The 16,637-nt window shown below is 46.4% G+C and overlaps 2 long non-coding RNA genes across 3 annotated transcripts; both read right to left on the bottom strand.

Moving 5' to 3' along the window:
• Positions 1-8,551: 8,551 nt before the first annotated feature.
• On the bottom strand, positions 8,552-9,486 carry LOC135393483 (uncharacterized). 2 transcript variants are annotated; one of them, XR_010422655.1, is made up of 5 exons: positions 9,311-9,486; positions 9,202-9,226; positions 9,094-9,136; positions 8,977-9,025; positions 8,552-8,918 (listed from the first exon to the last, which is right to left on the bottom strand). It is a non-coding gene; the product is annotated as an uncharacterized LOC135393483 (long non-coding RNA). The 2 variants fall into 2 exon arrangements; XR_010422654.1 differs by having other exon boundaries at positions 9,202-9,486.
• A 1,216-nt stretch (positions 9,487-10,702) lies between these two features.
• Positions 10,703-12,124, bottom strand: LOC135393481 (uncharacterized). Its single transcript, XR_010422653.1, has 2 exons — positions 11,292-12,124; positions 10,703-11,237 (listed from the first exon to the last, which is right to left on the bottom strand). It is a non-coding gene; the product is annotated as an uncharacterized LOC135393481 (long non-coding RNA).
• Between the last annotated feature and the right edge of the window lie 4,513 nt (positions 12,125-16,637).

The following is a 16,637-nucleotide window of genomic DNA, read 5'->3' as shown; positions in this document are numbered from 1 at the left end:
ACTAGGACACTGACATTGTGTTGCGGTCAGGATCATTCGATAAATATGCGATATTCGATAAATATGCGATACGATACTTTGCAACGCCACTTGTGATCGTGTTGCGGTATTGTTGTTGTGGTTGGAAGGGATCCTTTATTTTTTTTTTTTTTTTCGTACACAGGTACCCTTCCAACCACCACCACAACATCGCAACACGACCACAAGTGGCGTTGCAAAATATCGTACGGAGCGCCCACGTCCCAGCCCCCGGAGCCCCATACGTCGTGAAAGCGTCGTCGCCCAGCTCTGTCACCGAGCCGCACTAAACCGCCTGCGTACTGTTCTGCATTCTGTTCAGACTATTGCCTGTCGCAATGAAAAAACATCATTAAAAATAAAGTGTGTACAGTCCAGAAACTGTCATATTTATCGTACTACTGACGCATATTTATCGAATGATCCTGCCCGCAACACAATGTCACTGTCCTAGCGGTGAAACGTAGTACCGACGGTTAACCAAAAACGAGGAGGAGGCGTCAGTCGATTGTAAAATTCTGGAGCCCACAGCATCACGGCCTCGTGACAGCTGCCACAAGTGGAATCTCTGTCACATGATAGCTGCCTTGCTGCACTGCACTCAGAAGTCTTCCCAGAAGGATAACCCAGACTCACTCCGGCCATCATGCCCAGCGTAACCGTGCTTACAGGATTCTCAGCAGACGTTGACTGGCGACCACTTCAGTTTGTCCAGGTAATGACTGGAGTACGCTTCTGCGATTTGTGCGGAGTTTTGCCAAGAAACCTGCACCTCCTTGAATGCACCCATGGATTCTGCCATCACTGCTTCAACCAGCTGCTTGCAGTCCCCTGCAAGTGCCCGTTTGACAAACGTCGCTTCACAGACAGAGAGGTGCAAACCTTCGAGTTCACCGAGAGCGAACTGTTGCAGTTTGAAGTCCACTGCTGGAAATACGCCGACGCTTGCAATTTTCTCTCAATGGCATCAAATTTTCTCAACGACTGCTCTCGGCATTCAGTTGGCTGTCCTCGTTGCAAGTACAAAGCTCCTCGCAGTGAAATCCTTGAGCACAGCACCACAAAATGCAAGGATTCACGTGCTGAAGAAGAAATGGACACTTCTCACATCAATGACTTCGTAGCAGACGATATTGTTCGAGTGAGCCAAGAAATGCAGCGTAACGATCATGAGGCCTTGCAAAATAAAGCAAACGCTTTATCGTCAAGCATCACATGCTTAGGGAAGAAGCTGCTACAGCTGAAAAAGGCCGTGGAAAATGCTGTCAATGCGGTGAAACATACAGGAGCAAGGAGCACTCCGTGCTCTTAAGGTTTGTGTCTCAGGGGACAAGAGAAAAGTAACCAACAAAATGTTAAGTCATGTCGGAGTATCAAATGCTGCGGCAGCGAGGAGCAGAAGAAGTGGAGGAGCAGAAAGCAGCGGGTGGGGCGTCTGGACAAACTACGAAGAAGCACACGAAGAAGAAGAAAAATACGAAGAAGTAATAATAGGTAGTAATATCGAGTCTGATAAATAGGGTCCTGTCAGTTCGGGGGCAGATATCATCTCGACAGATATCATCTCGACAGATATCGATGGACTCTTTGGAACACATTGTGCATTCTTCGTGTTTTTGTAAACATTATAATTTGGTCGCGCCAGTTTCGTATAACCTGGAAGATGGTCGCTTTCTTCCGCTTATCCTAGATGACGTCACTTTCCCTCCCGCTTGAGTTGTAGTAGCCGCAACCTCGGCTTACGAGACCTGGTGAGCCGTTTCGTTTCCTCCACGGCGGGTGGACCCCCAGCTGAAGAGTTGGGACATTTAGTGTAACATTGTGGTTCCTTTCGTCATCTCCACTTCGCAGTGATTTCTATGTCGAAAATTCATTGGCGCCGCATTCGTAAGAGTACTCAGCAACCCAGTATTTTGCTGATAGCTAGCTCTAAATTATAGTCGGCGTGTACAGAAGTGTACGCGCACCCTTGTCTAGTATTATATCAGTTGTTTTCTTACCTGCAACTCAGCCTCTTTCATTCCGTGTGCATTATGTAGTCCTTCTAACAACTACTAGGCTGTATTGCTGTGAACCGAAAGCTTGAGAAAGACTGGGAAAATGTCTACTTAAAATGTCACTACAGACGGAAGAAATAGTACTTTTTTCGTATTGCAAATCAATCACAGCAAAACCATCAGTACGAAAAATTGAATTTACTTTATCGAAACACATATAGTTATCACATATATTGAAAACTCCAAACAGAAGGGCACCGTGATGATCACACAGAAACTAGGAAGGTTCACTTAAGCTCCATTTCTCACCTAGAGCATTTCGTACACGCAGTGATTAGACATTTGCATTTATTCAGTGGGTGGCCATTGCAACAAAACATGACATCGTTGGTGCACAGCTGATTCCTGCTAACACTCACGCTATCATGGCCGCTCGTCCCTCGAATTTTTTTTTTTTTTTCGCGGGGTCATTAACAGGGGTGCATTGTATTCATCAGTGTACACGTGTTAATCTTAGCCTACAGCCACGGTCCATTGATACTCTCTCTGGTCACGAAACTCCGCCGGAGAACAATAGGTCAGGTTTGCCTAGGGAGAACCGCCGCCGCGCGGAGGCGCGCGCGTCGCTACTTGGGGAGAAAACGCCAGTTGGTACGGGTAAATGCCTCCCCTTTTGCCTGCGTTTTGACCAGAGTAGACGCTTCTTCATGAAATCCACGTGCATCCTTAGACTGTGAATAGATTTCGGCTAATGTATGCATGCCGCAGACGTGTTGTATCCCAGCGTGTCGCTCGGGAATCGGATTATGATAATTCTGGTGAAAAGGTACTATTCATAGAAGCCCTTTGAAACTTGTCTGTTGTAACATATGACTGCGATGCAGCCAACAAGAGGCCATAATAACACGCATTCATTAATTTATATTTTCTAGCCTGCATTAAAACTTGCACCAATTCCTGTCGGACTGATTCACATGTCTGCATAAAAGCAGAACTTGACCGAATAAAGCGGACGCTGTGGGACACACAATAGAAGCAGTACACCCTGCTGAGAAAGTTGGCACAGGTCCGTGCAACCTTCAATGTGTCACATGTACCTCACATATATGTCATATGTCCGGGTCCTAGCGTTGGATGCAGTGCGCACTAAATCCAGAGAACAGCTGAAGAGCTTAATTTTTTTTAGATGTCGGCTGCACTTCTTTTCCCGCAGAAAGAAAGAAAAACAAGAAGCTTAACCTGGCTACACCCAGATCACGCCCTGCTGCAGGTGGCAGGAAAGATTCACCACTGTCGGTGAACAGTGCAAATAAGTCTGGCCATCCAAGGCCGTAAGGCATTTGGTCATTTCATGAGTTGCCCTGGAACATTGATTCTGCCGATAATCATAATTGATTATCTAAAGCCCAGTCACTCACGGCCATTGATGTTCTGTGATATAAAGTCCTCATTGCCGCCACTGATTGTGATCACTGTTGTTTCGCGAATCATAAAATGTAGTTAATTAAAACCTCCATGGTGTGGGAAACACGTTGCAATAGCAGTATGGTAGAGTTCTGCTACCTAAAATAGTAAATCTGCAATAAATGATGATTGGGTTCATTGCTGTAGCGCAGGTGGAGAAGTTCATTTTTTCAGGCATCAAATGCGATCGAAACACTTACAGTAAAGCGTGTCGATGAGATAACTGCCTAAACACAGCGTTTTTAAGTGACAAAGCGCCGCTGCAGATTTGCGATCAGTCCCATTTGGACGTCGGTGTGTGAAAGCCATTTCTCGCTGCAAGTTATCCTCTGTCCGCAACCGACTCGTACTGCTACTGCTAAGAGTAACTGCTAATACTAATATACTGCTCAGAGAGCTATATATCGCTGCACACCCGTGCACGTGTAAAATAAAACAAAATTAAAATACGTTGAACAACATTATTTGGTTTGTTGTGCTCAAAACCACCCAAAACGGCCAGCTGAGCCCACGCGCGAATATACGGCTACGTTGCGCCAGACGCGACCGTCACCACCTGCTGCTAGAGTCACTGTACCGGGGGAAGAGTACCGCAACCGCTCCGCGTCGTCTGCTCCGCCAGCCATATTGCTCCCAAGCCGCCGCGGATCGCGTGTTAGGATAGCTGTAGTCAGTGTTACATCACGGCTGTGCACCAAAAATTTTGTGACTTCCTGTGGTGGGACTCGGCTAATACTTAATGAAACAGGGCACGAGCGTCACTACAGTATAGTTTGTTGTATTCTGTAGCTAACAGACGAATTATGTTGGCGCGTATTCGCCTCTAAAAGGCATCGTCGAGTCTCGTTTGCGCTCTATAGATGAGTTTTTTTTTCTCTTTTAGTTCACTTGTTTTGTGGACATAAAACTATAGTGCTCGTGTGTGCAGCTTCAGGTTGACAAAAATAACCTCCACCAGTTTTATTCTCATCTCTTCGCAATTAAATTTCTATTTCACACGTTCAATGGCTATGTGAATGCCAACGTTTTTTCATACGCATGTAAAGTGCTGTGGATTGTTCTTCCAATCCCCCGCTCCAACGCAAGCAGTTGATCTTCCATGAGTAGTAGACCGTGAGCTTCAAGTCACTACATTCCGTCTCAGCCTTTGCTCGTGCCGCCTCGACCTCGTCGAGGGGACCATCACATTACTTGTCTGCAGGTTTTTCCTGTGCATATTCCTCGATGCTCTGGTCACAGAAATTTGTGACGGTGTTGTCTTCTTCTGCAAAGTTGATTCACTCACAATTACAGCTCAATATTTAGGAATAGTTTTCATAAGTTAGTTCTCATAGTGTATATCTACATATATTTCGACGCATTACCATCCTCCACTGCTTCTTGATCAGTATTTAGGAATAGTTTTCATAAGTTTCAATAATTTTCATAGTGCATATCTACATATATTTCGACGCATTACCATCCTCCACTGCCCCTTGATCTTACACTATGTTGTCATCAACTTCAGTGTGCAAGTCTTTTGGTGACTCCTCGGAGAACTCTGCGTGCGAAGAACGGGGGATAGGAGCCTTCCTCAGCCTCGTAGGTGTCCAGTATGCAAAACTGCTTGGGACTGCCGTCCACTTCAACTTCTTCCGAATCTCCTTGTCCTCGAAGTCGTCGCGTGTGAAGTGGTCCTGATAGTGGCGTTTTGTTAGCACCGCAGGACAGGGAACGCAATGGGAAGATCCAACAAGCACTACTTTGATACGCCCGGCTCTTCTTCGCACAGTTGAACTGTTATTCAATACTGTGTGCAAAGGTTCTGCAATGAAAAATAAACACACCACATAATTTACCTCGCTCGAACGTGTGTTATTCGTAGTCGCGAAGTTCTTCCGGCAGGTTCTGTGCCGATCTACGCGTCTCGTCACTTTTGCCCGTCGGAATGCAGAAAAATGCTTTGCCTGACTCTGTCCCGTTGCAGCACAACATCCAGACATGGTTGTTCGTAGTTCCTCAGCTCTCTGAGATCCATTTCACGTACAAAAAACCAAGAGCGGCACACGAATGTACGCGCACATGCGTCCCAGCTATTGCGTTCCCCGTAGACCCGGCGGGAGGTTGCAAGCAAAGAGGAGGAAAACGCACCACGTGACGCGCCTCGGCGAATGAGCAAGGCGGCGGCACGGGGAAAGCGAATGCGATACTCTTCCCCCGGGTACAGTGACTCTACCTGCTGCTTATGCGCGCGCCGCCGCGCGGCAGCTCCGGTCCCTAGGCCAACTTTCCGTCGGAGTTTCGTGACCAGAGAGAGTACCAAAGGACCGTGCTACAGCTCCGAAATACGAACGTCGCTTCCTGTTTAACCCAAAAAGTGTACGAACTCCGCATTACAATGCACGGACACACGGCACGGATACACAGATGCATGGATAAACACGCCCACTGTGATACATGCGTAAAGGAGCAGGATACGGAAATGTAGTCGGGTGCTAAGATGATTTCGTAAAAGTGCACGAGTGGGGCAACAAAAAGTTTTTTCTAAATTGAGATTATGAATAACCTATTGGTGCGCACACAACCCATGCCCGCGTTCTAAAGTTTTTGTGTTTACGATCGTACCTCTACTGTCAACACCTAGGATCGCTCGCGCCTTATGATAGTAGCCTTGCCGATGGGTCTGGTTTAGTATTTTCACTTATTTTCGCTACCAGTTTAGATATACCTTGGAACATCCCCTTGAGTTTGTGAGGAGTGGTGCAGCGGTACAGATTGGGGGAACACGGAATAACACGAAGGAGCAGACCAGAGTGAATGGAAAGTTGTCTGTTGAAGCCCACTTGTGAAGATAGCACAGCTTTACTTAATTTTGACGTAAGGACTAGTGAGTACATCATGTTATACCGCCAATGTGGCAGCTCTATTCGTACTGTCCGGACAATACAGTATTGAACTCTTCAAACATCATGAAACAATCAGGCTTACCCAACCGGCCATATGAACAATAATTACTGTCAAAGCCGATTAATACAAATTTTTCGCGGTAATACGATAGGAAAGTAAAAAAAAACTATAAGGCTGCAATGAACCTCTCACTATAGCGAGCACTGTAGCAAAAAAAGGTGCATGCGGAAAGAATTGTTAAAAACACGGTGGCATAGATCAATAAGGAAAGGCCCGACAGTGCGGACACGAAGGCGGACACGAACGAAGTCTGACAACGCACGGAGACGCACAGGGACCATGTTCGTATTCGTCCTTCTTAAAGGGGTTGCGACAGGTCATCCCAGGTTATCCCAGATAAACATTACACATTAAAAAAAAAGAAAAAAGAAACGGTGACTTGCACCGATGTGAACGTGCATTGAAACTTTCACAGCGACGTGGGTAGTAGAAACGGAGGAAATAGGCATCGCGGATACCGTCACTCATGCAGCTCACACATCACGGCCCTCACCGCCGCCATTGGGGCAGCGCACGAGGAGTCACGTGCTTACTGCTGCCAATGGGAATGAACGAAATGTGACGTCTGCGCCTTGCTCTGGAGTGCGTTGGAGGGCCTGTATCTCGCTAAGTACGACACGTAGAAGACTAATTCGTTTTTTTAATTTTTCGTCTGTGTTCTGGCGTGTAATACAACACGTCCATGATGTAATGATATGAAAGTGCCTCAACCCCTTTAATCCTAGTATCATTTTCTTATGCATCTTCGTATACGGACACGCAGGGGCGGATCAAGGGTTTTCGCGAGGAGGGGTGGGGGGCGCTTTGGACAAGTGCCACGTGCATGACGGGATTGGTCCACCGAACCCTATGTTCAAGTCTGGAATTGAGGGGGTGTCCCCCCCCCCCCCCCCCCAGAGACGTGCAGGCGGACGCGCCTATGGGGACGGCAAATCGCCTTCCCTCTTGCATCTACGTGTACAAAAACGTAGGCCGGGGCGTACAATGGCGTACAAATAGAGCACGGGATATACACGTCCAGTAGTTGGCACCGTTTACAAATGGAATGAACTCTGGGTGGACAGCTGAATGTAAGGCAATTGTTCATCCTGTACGGATTCATCGCCCATGGGCTAGGCACGTCTGCAGCACCGAAGTATCCACGTATCTCACACTGTATTATTGTTATCTCACACTCGCAGAATATTATTTCTCTGTGTAAAGCGGACGAATCGTAAAATTAATTTCTATAGTTTTGAGAAGTATGACGCCATAGGGTGTGAGGCAAAAACCGGAAGACGGTTTTGCCCAGTTGGTCGCCGATGGACGGCGGCAGTAAAAGCCGTGGTCCCGATGACGTACTCGTCGAGCCAGAATCAGCAGGCGAGTAGAAGGAAGGCAATAATCATTTTGTTTATTGCGGCTTTTGGGTGGCACAGGGCCGAATTAAGGGTTCTCGTCGACGATGCCCGATGAACTCGGGGCTGCGCCCGATGAACTGCGTGGCGCTCGTGGCTTTTACGCGCTAGGGCGGCTACGAGCTAGTGTGTATTGTCATCAAGCAATAGAACTACCTATGGAGGCACCCTTATGAAAATGGGTGTTTAGTTTCTGTTTACTTTCTACAGACCAAGGTCAACATGGAAAACAAACATTCTTCAGAGTTTGTGTTGCTTTCATGTTTACATCATATGTTTACTTCTTGTTGACTTATGGCCCTCAACTTTCTGTAGACATTTGGCTACAGAATAGCTGTGGAATTTTTTGTTCTCTTTCTGTGTACTGTCAACATAATTCTGGTAACACCATCCCGCGTATGATGTGAAGACTTTTTGTAGACTTCCTGTGACTCCACTCTCTTAGAAATGAACTTCACCGCATAGCACACTCCTGGCCAATCATCATCTCGAATATCGTTATCTGCCTGAAAACGGGAGGTGTACGCCATTTTTGTGACAATTATGAACAGCGTAAGTATCACAAAAAAGCCGTGCGCCTACCGTTTTGAACAAATCAGGTCACATAGCGATATCATTCGAGTTGATGGTCGGCTAGGAGCATGCTATGCGGTGAAGTTCATTTTTAAGAGTGCATATGTTCACTTACTCGCAACACGCATAAAATACACGAAATGAAGTACTGCAAAATTATATATGTATCTACTTTATTCCGAAAATGCATACCTTGAAAGTGGTATCCAGTGTCGACACAATCATACAAAACATCCCCCGCACACAGTAGTTACGTATTTCACACGTACACATCCTTCGTGCCACAGAGTGTCGCGTCGCACAATTGACAGTCAATGATCTGCTGTTCTTCTGGCGACCCACGGTGAAACAGCTAGAATTTCGGCGCCAGCGACGTCTCTGAAGCGCTGGAGAGATATGTGTCTGAAATAGGGCGTGCAATCGCAAATTAGTAACGTTCAAACACAAGTGAGTAAAACTGAGTAATACGGTCATAGCAACAACAAAGTTGGTTCACCCAGCTTAGTGTTCAGCAAAGTAGAGCCTGCAAGAAGGAAAATGAAATTAGGAGAATCAACACCAGCCACGAAGTGTACATTTACCTGACGGGACGCGACACTGCAGCCGCTGCTCCGAACAAACAACAAAAACCTACAGCACAACAGTCATGGTGTGAATACATGCGAAGCTTAATCACACACTCCGATCACACAGCTTACCCATTACGACGCAAAATCATATCCTCCTTCCTTCTTTCATGGCCTGCAACAACGAGCATGAAATTAGCAGAAGCAACACCGGCCACGAACTGATACTTGTACACTTACCTGACGGGACGCAACACTGCAGCCGCTGCTCCAAACAAACAACAAAAGCCAACAGTCATGGTGTGAATACAAGTGAAGCTTAATCACACACTTCGATCACACAGCTTACCCCATACGACCCAAAATCATGGCCTCCTTTGTTCACAAATGGACGAGCGAGCGCGGAGACCGTTCAAACGTCTTGCAACAGTTCCAACGACATTCCGATGATGCTAATGGCGATGACTCCTTCGTGACGAGGCGAGGGGCGAGGGTGAAGCACGGCGGCGCAGAATCAAAATGTGGAGCAAACTTGTCGCATGCGCATGATCCTCATGTGGTCGTATAAGTTGGAAATATATTACATAATAAACTGAAATATAAATAATACGAGGAAGCGCCTTCCCAAAGCCAACGAAAATGTAGTTAGAGCTTTAGTGTGCAGCTAAAATGTGGCAAAGTGTCATTTAAGCTACATTTGATCATAAGTTCAGATTCAAATACCGCTTTGTTTAGTGGAAAGACGGTAACACTGATCTGTCTACCTCCAGGGAGTTTTTTTTTTTTTTTTTTTGAACTCACCCTGAAATTGCTAATATTACCCATACAGCGTGTCTCCCAATGAATAGATTCACAAATATGCCTCTATACATATATACCGCCACCCCCCACCCCGTTAGGAAATGTTCGGTACCCCCAGAGGTCGACCTCTGGGACATTACTGGCCGATAATGCAGTAATTAATAATACAAAATACATCTATAAAATAAAACGGTCGAAATAAATACTCATTACACAGGTGCACAGAAAATCCACAAAGCGTCAACAACGACACCTATGTACATTGTCCACACAAGGTACACATAAGGTATTTCAAAAGACTGTCAACATGATGTCAACAGCAATTCCTGTTGACTTGATCAACAAGAAGTCGAAGTCAACACACTGTCAAGACAGGAAACAAGAAGTCCACAAGAAGTCTGCAGAAAGACAAAATGCATTTTCATAAGGGCAGCCCCTTTTACACAGACACTATCTTACATACCAGATAACGACGCTCCAAAGGGAGGAGCTAGTACTCAGGCAGACCGTTACGCGTTGCTGCCACGATGGTCGTGGTGATGGGTCCACGGAGGTGATGACGACGACACTGTCGCTCACCATTAAGGCGCGCAATCTGCAATGCGTGTGGCATTTCCATCTCCTTACCACAGCTGCCGACGGACGTCCAACTACAGAGCAGTGTCCAGACGTTGAATGGGGAGAGGGCTTGGCCAATCGGAAACCATGCAGCTGGCGAGTTGCTTGGAAAATTCGTGGACGTTCGCTCACACTATTTATATTTTTTGGGCACTAAATCTTGTAACGACGTTGATTTATAATCAAAATTAATGTCAGTTTGTAGTGGCATTGCACAAGTGGACAACGGTGAAGATTTTCTCCTGCCTTTTACAGCAATATAACTGAGTACTTGTTCGAAGGGCAACTTTAACACAATGCACACGAAATAAGAGAGACTGAGTTGCAGTTGCGAGGACAGCGTATATTACACCATGAACGAGACAACATACATTTCTGTCCCATTGCTTAATGCAGGTCCACCACAATTTAAAAACTAGTTCCTGTTAAAAATAACGACGAACAAAATACTGTGCACGGTCTGTACGACGCCGACGAATTTTTGATTTGGAATTAGCTGTGTGTCTCTTGCGGCTACATCAGTTTAACGGGACGGAAAGCGACGTGACCAGGAGCAGCACCTGGAGCACGTGGAGAGCACCTTCTAGTTTATACGAAACTGGTACAACGAATACGGGGTTTACAGAAACAGAAGCGCAAAGGGTCCAATGTACACCCAATGAATCCGTCAATGCCTGTCGAGATGACATCTGCCCTGCCCTGTTTATCAGACACTTTACCGTTGCCTATTACTTCTTCTTCGTCCTTTTCTTCTTGTTGTGCTTCTTGTTGGTCTGTCCAGACCACGTGGTCCAGTCACACCACCCGCTGTTTCCTCCTCCTCCTCCTCCCCTTTCGTTGCCGCAGGATTTGATACTCTGACATGACAAAATTTTGTTGGTCACTTTTCTCTCGTCTCCGGAGACACTGACCTGAACGGCACGAAGTGCATCTTGTTTCTGTACGCTGCACGCATTGACAGCATTTTCCGCGACCTTTTTCACCTGTAGCAGCTTCTTTCCTAAGCATTTGATGCTTGAGGATAAAGCGTTCGCTTTATTTTGCAAGGTCTCCTGATCCTTGCAGAACGATATCACGCTACGCTGCATATCTTGGCTTACTCGAACAATATCGTCTGCTACGAAGTCCTTAGCGTGAGACATGTTCATTCCTTGTTCAGCACACGGAACCTTGCATTCTGTGCTGTTGTGCTCAAGGATTTCACTGCGACGAACTCTGAACTTGCAACGAGGACAGCCAACTGAATGCCGAGAGCAGTCGTTGAGAAAATGAGATGTCATTGAGAGGTAATCACCTACAAAATCGCAACCGTCGGCGTATTTCCAGCAGTGGACTTCAAACTGCAACAGTTCGCTCTCGGTGAACTCGAAGGTTTGCACCTCTCTGGCTGTGAAGCGACGTTTGTCAAACGGGCACTTGCAGGGTTTCACAAGCAGCTGGTTGAAGCAGTGATGGCAGAATCCATGGGTGCATTCAAGGAGGCGCAGGTTTATCGGCAAAACTCCGCACAAATCGCAGAAGCGTACCCCAGTCATTGCCTGGACAAACTGAAGTGGTCGCCAGTCAACGTCTGCTGAGAATCCTGTAAGTACGGTTCCGCTGGGCATGATGGCCAGAGTGAGTCTGGGCTATCCTTCTGGGAAGGCTTCTGGGCGCAGTGCAGCAAGGCAGCTATCATCTGACAGAGATTCCACTTGTGGCAGCTGTCACGAGGCCGTGATGCTGTTGCCTTCAGGATTCTTCAATCGGCTGACGCCTCCTCCTCGTTTTTGGGTAACCGTCGGTACCGCATTTCACCACTACGACACTGACATTGCGTTGCGGTCAGGATCATTCGATAAATATGCGACACTCGATAAATATGCGATACGATACTTTGCAACGCCACTTGTGATCGTGTTGCGGTATTGTAGTTGTGGTTGGAAGAGGTCCTTTATTTATTTTTTTTCCTACACAGGTACCCTTCCAACCACCACCACAACACCGCAACACGACCACAAGTGGCGTTGCAAAATATCGTACGGAGCGCCCACGTCCCAGCCCCCGGAGCCCCATACGTCGTGAAAGCGTCGTCGCCCAGCTCTGTCACCGAGCCGCACTAAACCGCCTGCGTACTGTTCTGCACTCTGTTCAGTCTATTGCCTGTCGCAATGAAACATCATTAAAAATAAAGTGTGTTCAGTCGAGAAACTGTCATATTTATCGGACTACTGACGCATATGTATCGAATGATCCTGCCCGCAACACAATATCACTGTCCTAGCGGTGAAATGCAGTACCGACGGTTAACCAAAAACGAGGAGGAGGCGTCAGTCGATTGTAAAATTCTGGAGCAAACAGCATCACGGCCTCGTGACAGCTGCCACAAGTGGAATGTCTGTCACATGATAGCTGCCTTGCTGCACTGCACTCAGAAGTCTTCCCAGAAGGATAACCCAGACTCACTCCGGCCATCATGCCCAGCGTAACCGTGCTTACAGGATTCTCAGCAGACGTTGACTGGCGACCATAGGTGGGGAAGTTACTTTTATTTTGTAGTGCACTACCGTTACTCACTACTTTTTCGAAAAGTAACGCGTTACGTTATTCGTTACTGTTGCGGTAGTAGGTAACGCGTTACTAACGCCGTTACTTCTGATAAGTAATGCCGTTACTTTTGCATTACTTCACCAGTTGTCCTTATAATATGTACCATTTTTGGTTGAGTCACATGAGTGCATTCCGCAAATCAATACAAGCAATGTTGGGCACAAACAAGGGTCACGCATGAACACAACTTACATGTACGATTTATTGCAACGCAGAAGTAGTTGATGTTCAAAATTATCATCGGTGAGCTTCGCCCGTTGGGCTGAGAGGACGCCTAATGACCAGTGAGTGCCCCTTGTCAAGGGTGATAGAGACGGTGACCTTTTATCTCATACAGTACAAATCCAAACAGCCAATCCATTGGTACTTTGTTGCTTGTTCAGAGGGTAGAGGCTATTTTTCTGCCGCTTTTGCCCCATTCGTCCGAAAAATACCAGAGGGAGTGAAAAACAGAGGTGGTAAACAAAGGTGACGCCTCAACCAGGGTAGGTCAACAACCCTTCTTTTGCGTTCTTCGTGGGTGTCGATGTGACCTTCTTGTCATTGTTCAAGATGAATAGAAAAAATCGGGGATTTTCCCGGATTCTGCAGGCACGGTCCTCGCTCAAGCTTTCAAGTTCCCGAAGACACAGTAACGCATAACGCCGTTACGCGTTAGTTGTTAAAAATGTAATGACGTTACGTTACTCATTACTTTTCTCCCAAATGTAATGCGTTATCGTATTTCACTACTCGAATGTAACGCGTTACCGGTAACGCACTACTTTGTAACGCGTTACTCCCCACCTATGCTGGCGACCACTTCAGTTTGTCCAGGTAATGACTGGAGTACGCTTCTGCGATTTTGCGTAGTTTGCCAAGAAACCTGCACCTCCTTGAATGCACCCATGGATTCTGCCATCACTGCTTCAACCAGGTGCTTGCAGTCCCCTGCAAGTGCCCGTTTGACAAACGTCGCTTCACAGCCAGAGAGATGCAAACCTTCGAGTTCACCGAGAGCGAACTGTTGCAGTTTGAAGTCCACTGCTGGAAATACGCCGACGGTTGCAATTTTCTCTCAATGGCATCAAATTTTCTCAACGACTGCTCTCGGCATTCAGTTGGCTGTCCTCGTTGCAAGTACAAAGCTCCTCGCGTTGAAATCCTTGAGCACAGCACCACAAAATGCAAGGATTCACGTGCTGAAGAAGAAATTGACACTTCTCACATCAATGACTTCGTAGCAGACGATATTGTTCGAATGAGCCAAGAAATGCAGCGTAACGATCATGAGGCCTTGCAAAATAAAGCAAACGCTTTATCGTCAAGCATCACATGCTTAGGGAAGAAGCTGCTACAGCTGAAAAAGGCCGTGGAAAATGCTGTCAATGCGGTGAAACATACAGAAGCAAAGAGCTCTTCGTGCTCTTCAGGTTTGTGCCTCAGGGGACAAGAGAGAAGTGACCAACAAAATGTTAAGTCATGTCGGAGTATCAAATGCTGCGGCAGCGAGGAGCAGAAGAAGTGGAGGAGCAGAAAGCAGCGTGTGGGGCGTCTGGACAAACTACGAAGAAGCACACGAAGAAGAAGAAAAATACGAAGAAGTAAAGTTAGAAGTAAAGTAGTTAAGGCTTTACCTTAACTTAACCTAACCTCACTAGACTGAGGTGATTTAGCCCATTTTGACGACCTTACCTTTCGCAAGACGGCAAGTTTCGAATCCGTTAGGCTTAGCATTCCCGTGTTTCTCCTGCACTAGAAGTGAATCAGATGGGGTTGTTTAAATGCATATAAAAAAACTTCTAGTCCACAGAGTTTTATAATTCTTACATTTTTAGATTCAGTATATGGTCTTCTTCCACTTCTATGCAACATTTACATTCCTAACCCTTTCACTAATTTAAAAAAAAAGAGTGGTCCCGATACGGAACTACACCCCAAGTTAGTCAGCAACCTACTTGCCACTTTAATTTTACTCCTCAACGGTGCTAGAAGAACGTGACCTTGGTATTATTAGCATTGGCTGAACCATTGTAAAATCGGTGAGTGGAACATCCCCTTGAGTTTGAGGAGTGGTGCAGCGATACAGATTGGGGGAACACGGATAAACACGAAGAAAGCAGACAAGAGTGAATGGAAAGTTGTCTGTTGAAGTCCACTTGTGAAGATAGCACAGCTTCACTTAATTTTGACGTAAGGACTAGTGAGTACATCATGTTATAGCGCCAACGTGGCAGCTCTATTCCTATTATCCGCACAATACGCTATTCAACTCTTCAAACATAATGAAACAATCAGGCTTACCCAACCGGCCATATGAACAATAATTACTGTGAAAGCCGATTAATACAAATTTTTCGCGGTAATACGATAGGAAAGTAAAAAAAAAAAGACTATAAGGCTGCAATGAACCTCTCACTATAGCGAGCACTGTAGCAAAAAAGGTGCATGCGGAAAGAATTGTTAAAAACACGGTGGCATAGATCAATAAGGAAAGACCCAAGAGTGCGGACACGAAGGCGGACACGAACGAAGTCTGACAACACACGGAGACGCACAGGGACCATGTTCGTATTCGTCCTGCTTAAAGGGGTTGCGACAGGTCATCCCAGGTTATCCCAGATAAACGTAAAAAAAAAGAAGAAAACGGTGATTTGCACCGATGTGAATGTGCACTGAAAGTTTCACAGCGACGAGGGTAATAAAAACGGAGAATATAGGCATCGCGGATACCGACACTCATGCAGCTCACTTATCACGGACCTCACCGCCGCCATTGGGGCAGCGCACGAGGAGTCACGTGCTTACGGCTGCCAATGGGAATGAACGAAATGTGACGTCTGCGCGTTGCTCGGGAGTGCGTTGGAGGGCCTGTATCTCGCTAACGTAGATGGGTAGAAATCCAGCGAACCGGTAGAGATGTAGGAAGGGAGTTGCCTCAGGACAGAAGCCGCCGATATTTCGAACAGAGACTGTTCTTCTTCTGGGCACCGTCCTCATCATTGGCATGGTATTTAAAGGGTTAGGTGTGACGTGTTTAAAGGTTCATGCGAATTGTGGGTCAACAGCCCGGAGGGAAGAAAGGTCCGTACGGGTTTTTACGGCGGGAGTGAATGGCTGCTTTGTTAGAGTGTGGAGGGGATTATGTGAACGTAGTGATCTAGGCTACAGACCGGTTGCAGAAAAATGGAAGGTTCACGAACACGTGGACGAAACGGGACAACAGGCAAGAATTCGCAAGCATAGCGAAAGATAAGGAGGTTAGTGGTTACGTGGGGAAAATTCCAGAACGAGCAAATTTTTTTTTTTAATATATATTTGTAATACAAAGTTGTGGCATGCAATAAAGAGAGCAGAAAGCAGTGGCCATGCAGAACATAACAGATGATAATGGAGGTAGATGGGAAAAGCATATTTTATTTGTGAAGTGTTTCTAGGGTGCCTTGTGATTTGTTGATACCGGACGGGTGAAGAGCGTTGAACTTGTATATGAGATAAGACTCCCTATCACGTCTGTCACGTGTGGATCTAAACCCGGTTTCTAGAATATATAGTTTAATGTTGTCAAAATTGTGACTAGGAACGTTAAAGTGTTCGGCGACTGCTTTGGGGAGTTTGTTGGACGTGTCGGTTCTGTGTCCGGTAAGGCGGTTGTTCATTTGTTGGCCGGTTTCACCAATGTATTGCAT

The sequence above is a fragment of the Ornithodoros turicata genome, chromosome 4 (assembly GCF_037126465.1).
Source record: "Ornithodoros turicata isolate Travis chromosome 4, ASM3712646v1, whole genome shotgun sequence".
In the NCBI taxonomy this organism is placed as follows: domain Eukaryota; kingdom Metazoa; phylum Arthropoda; class Arachnida; order Ixodida; family Argasidae; genus Ornithodoros; species Ornithodoros turicata.
Note: the sequence above shows the minus strand (reverse complement) of the source record. Positions and strands in the feature narration are given on the sequence as shown.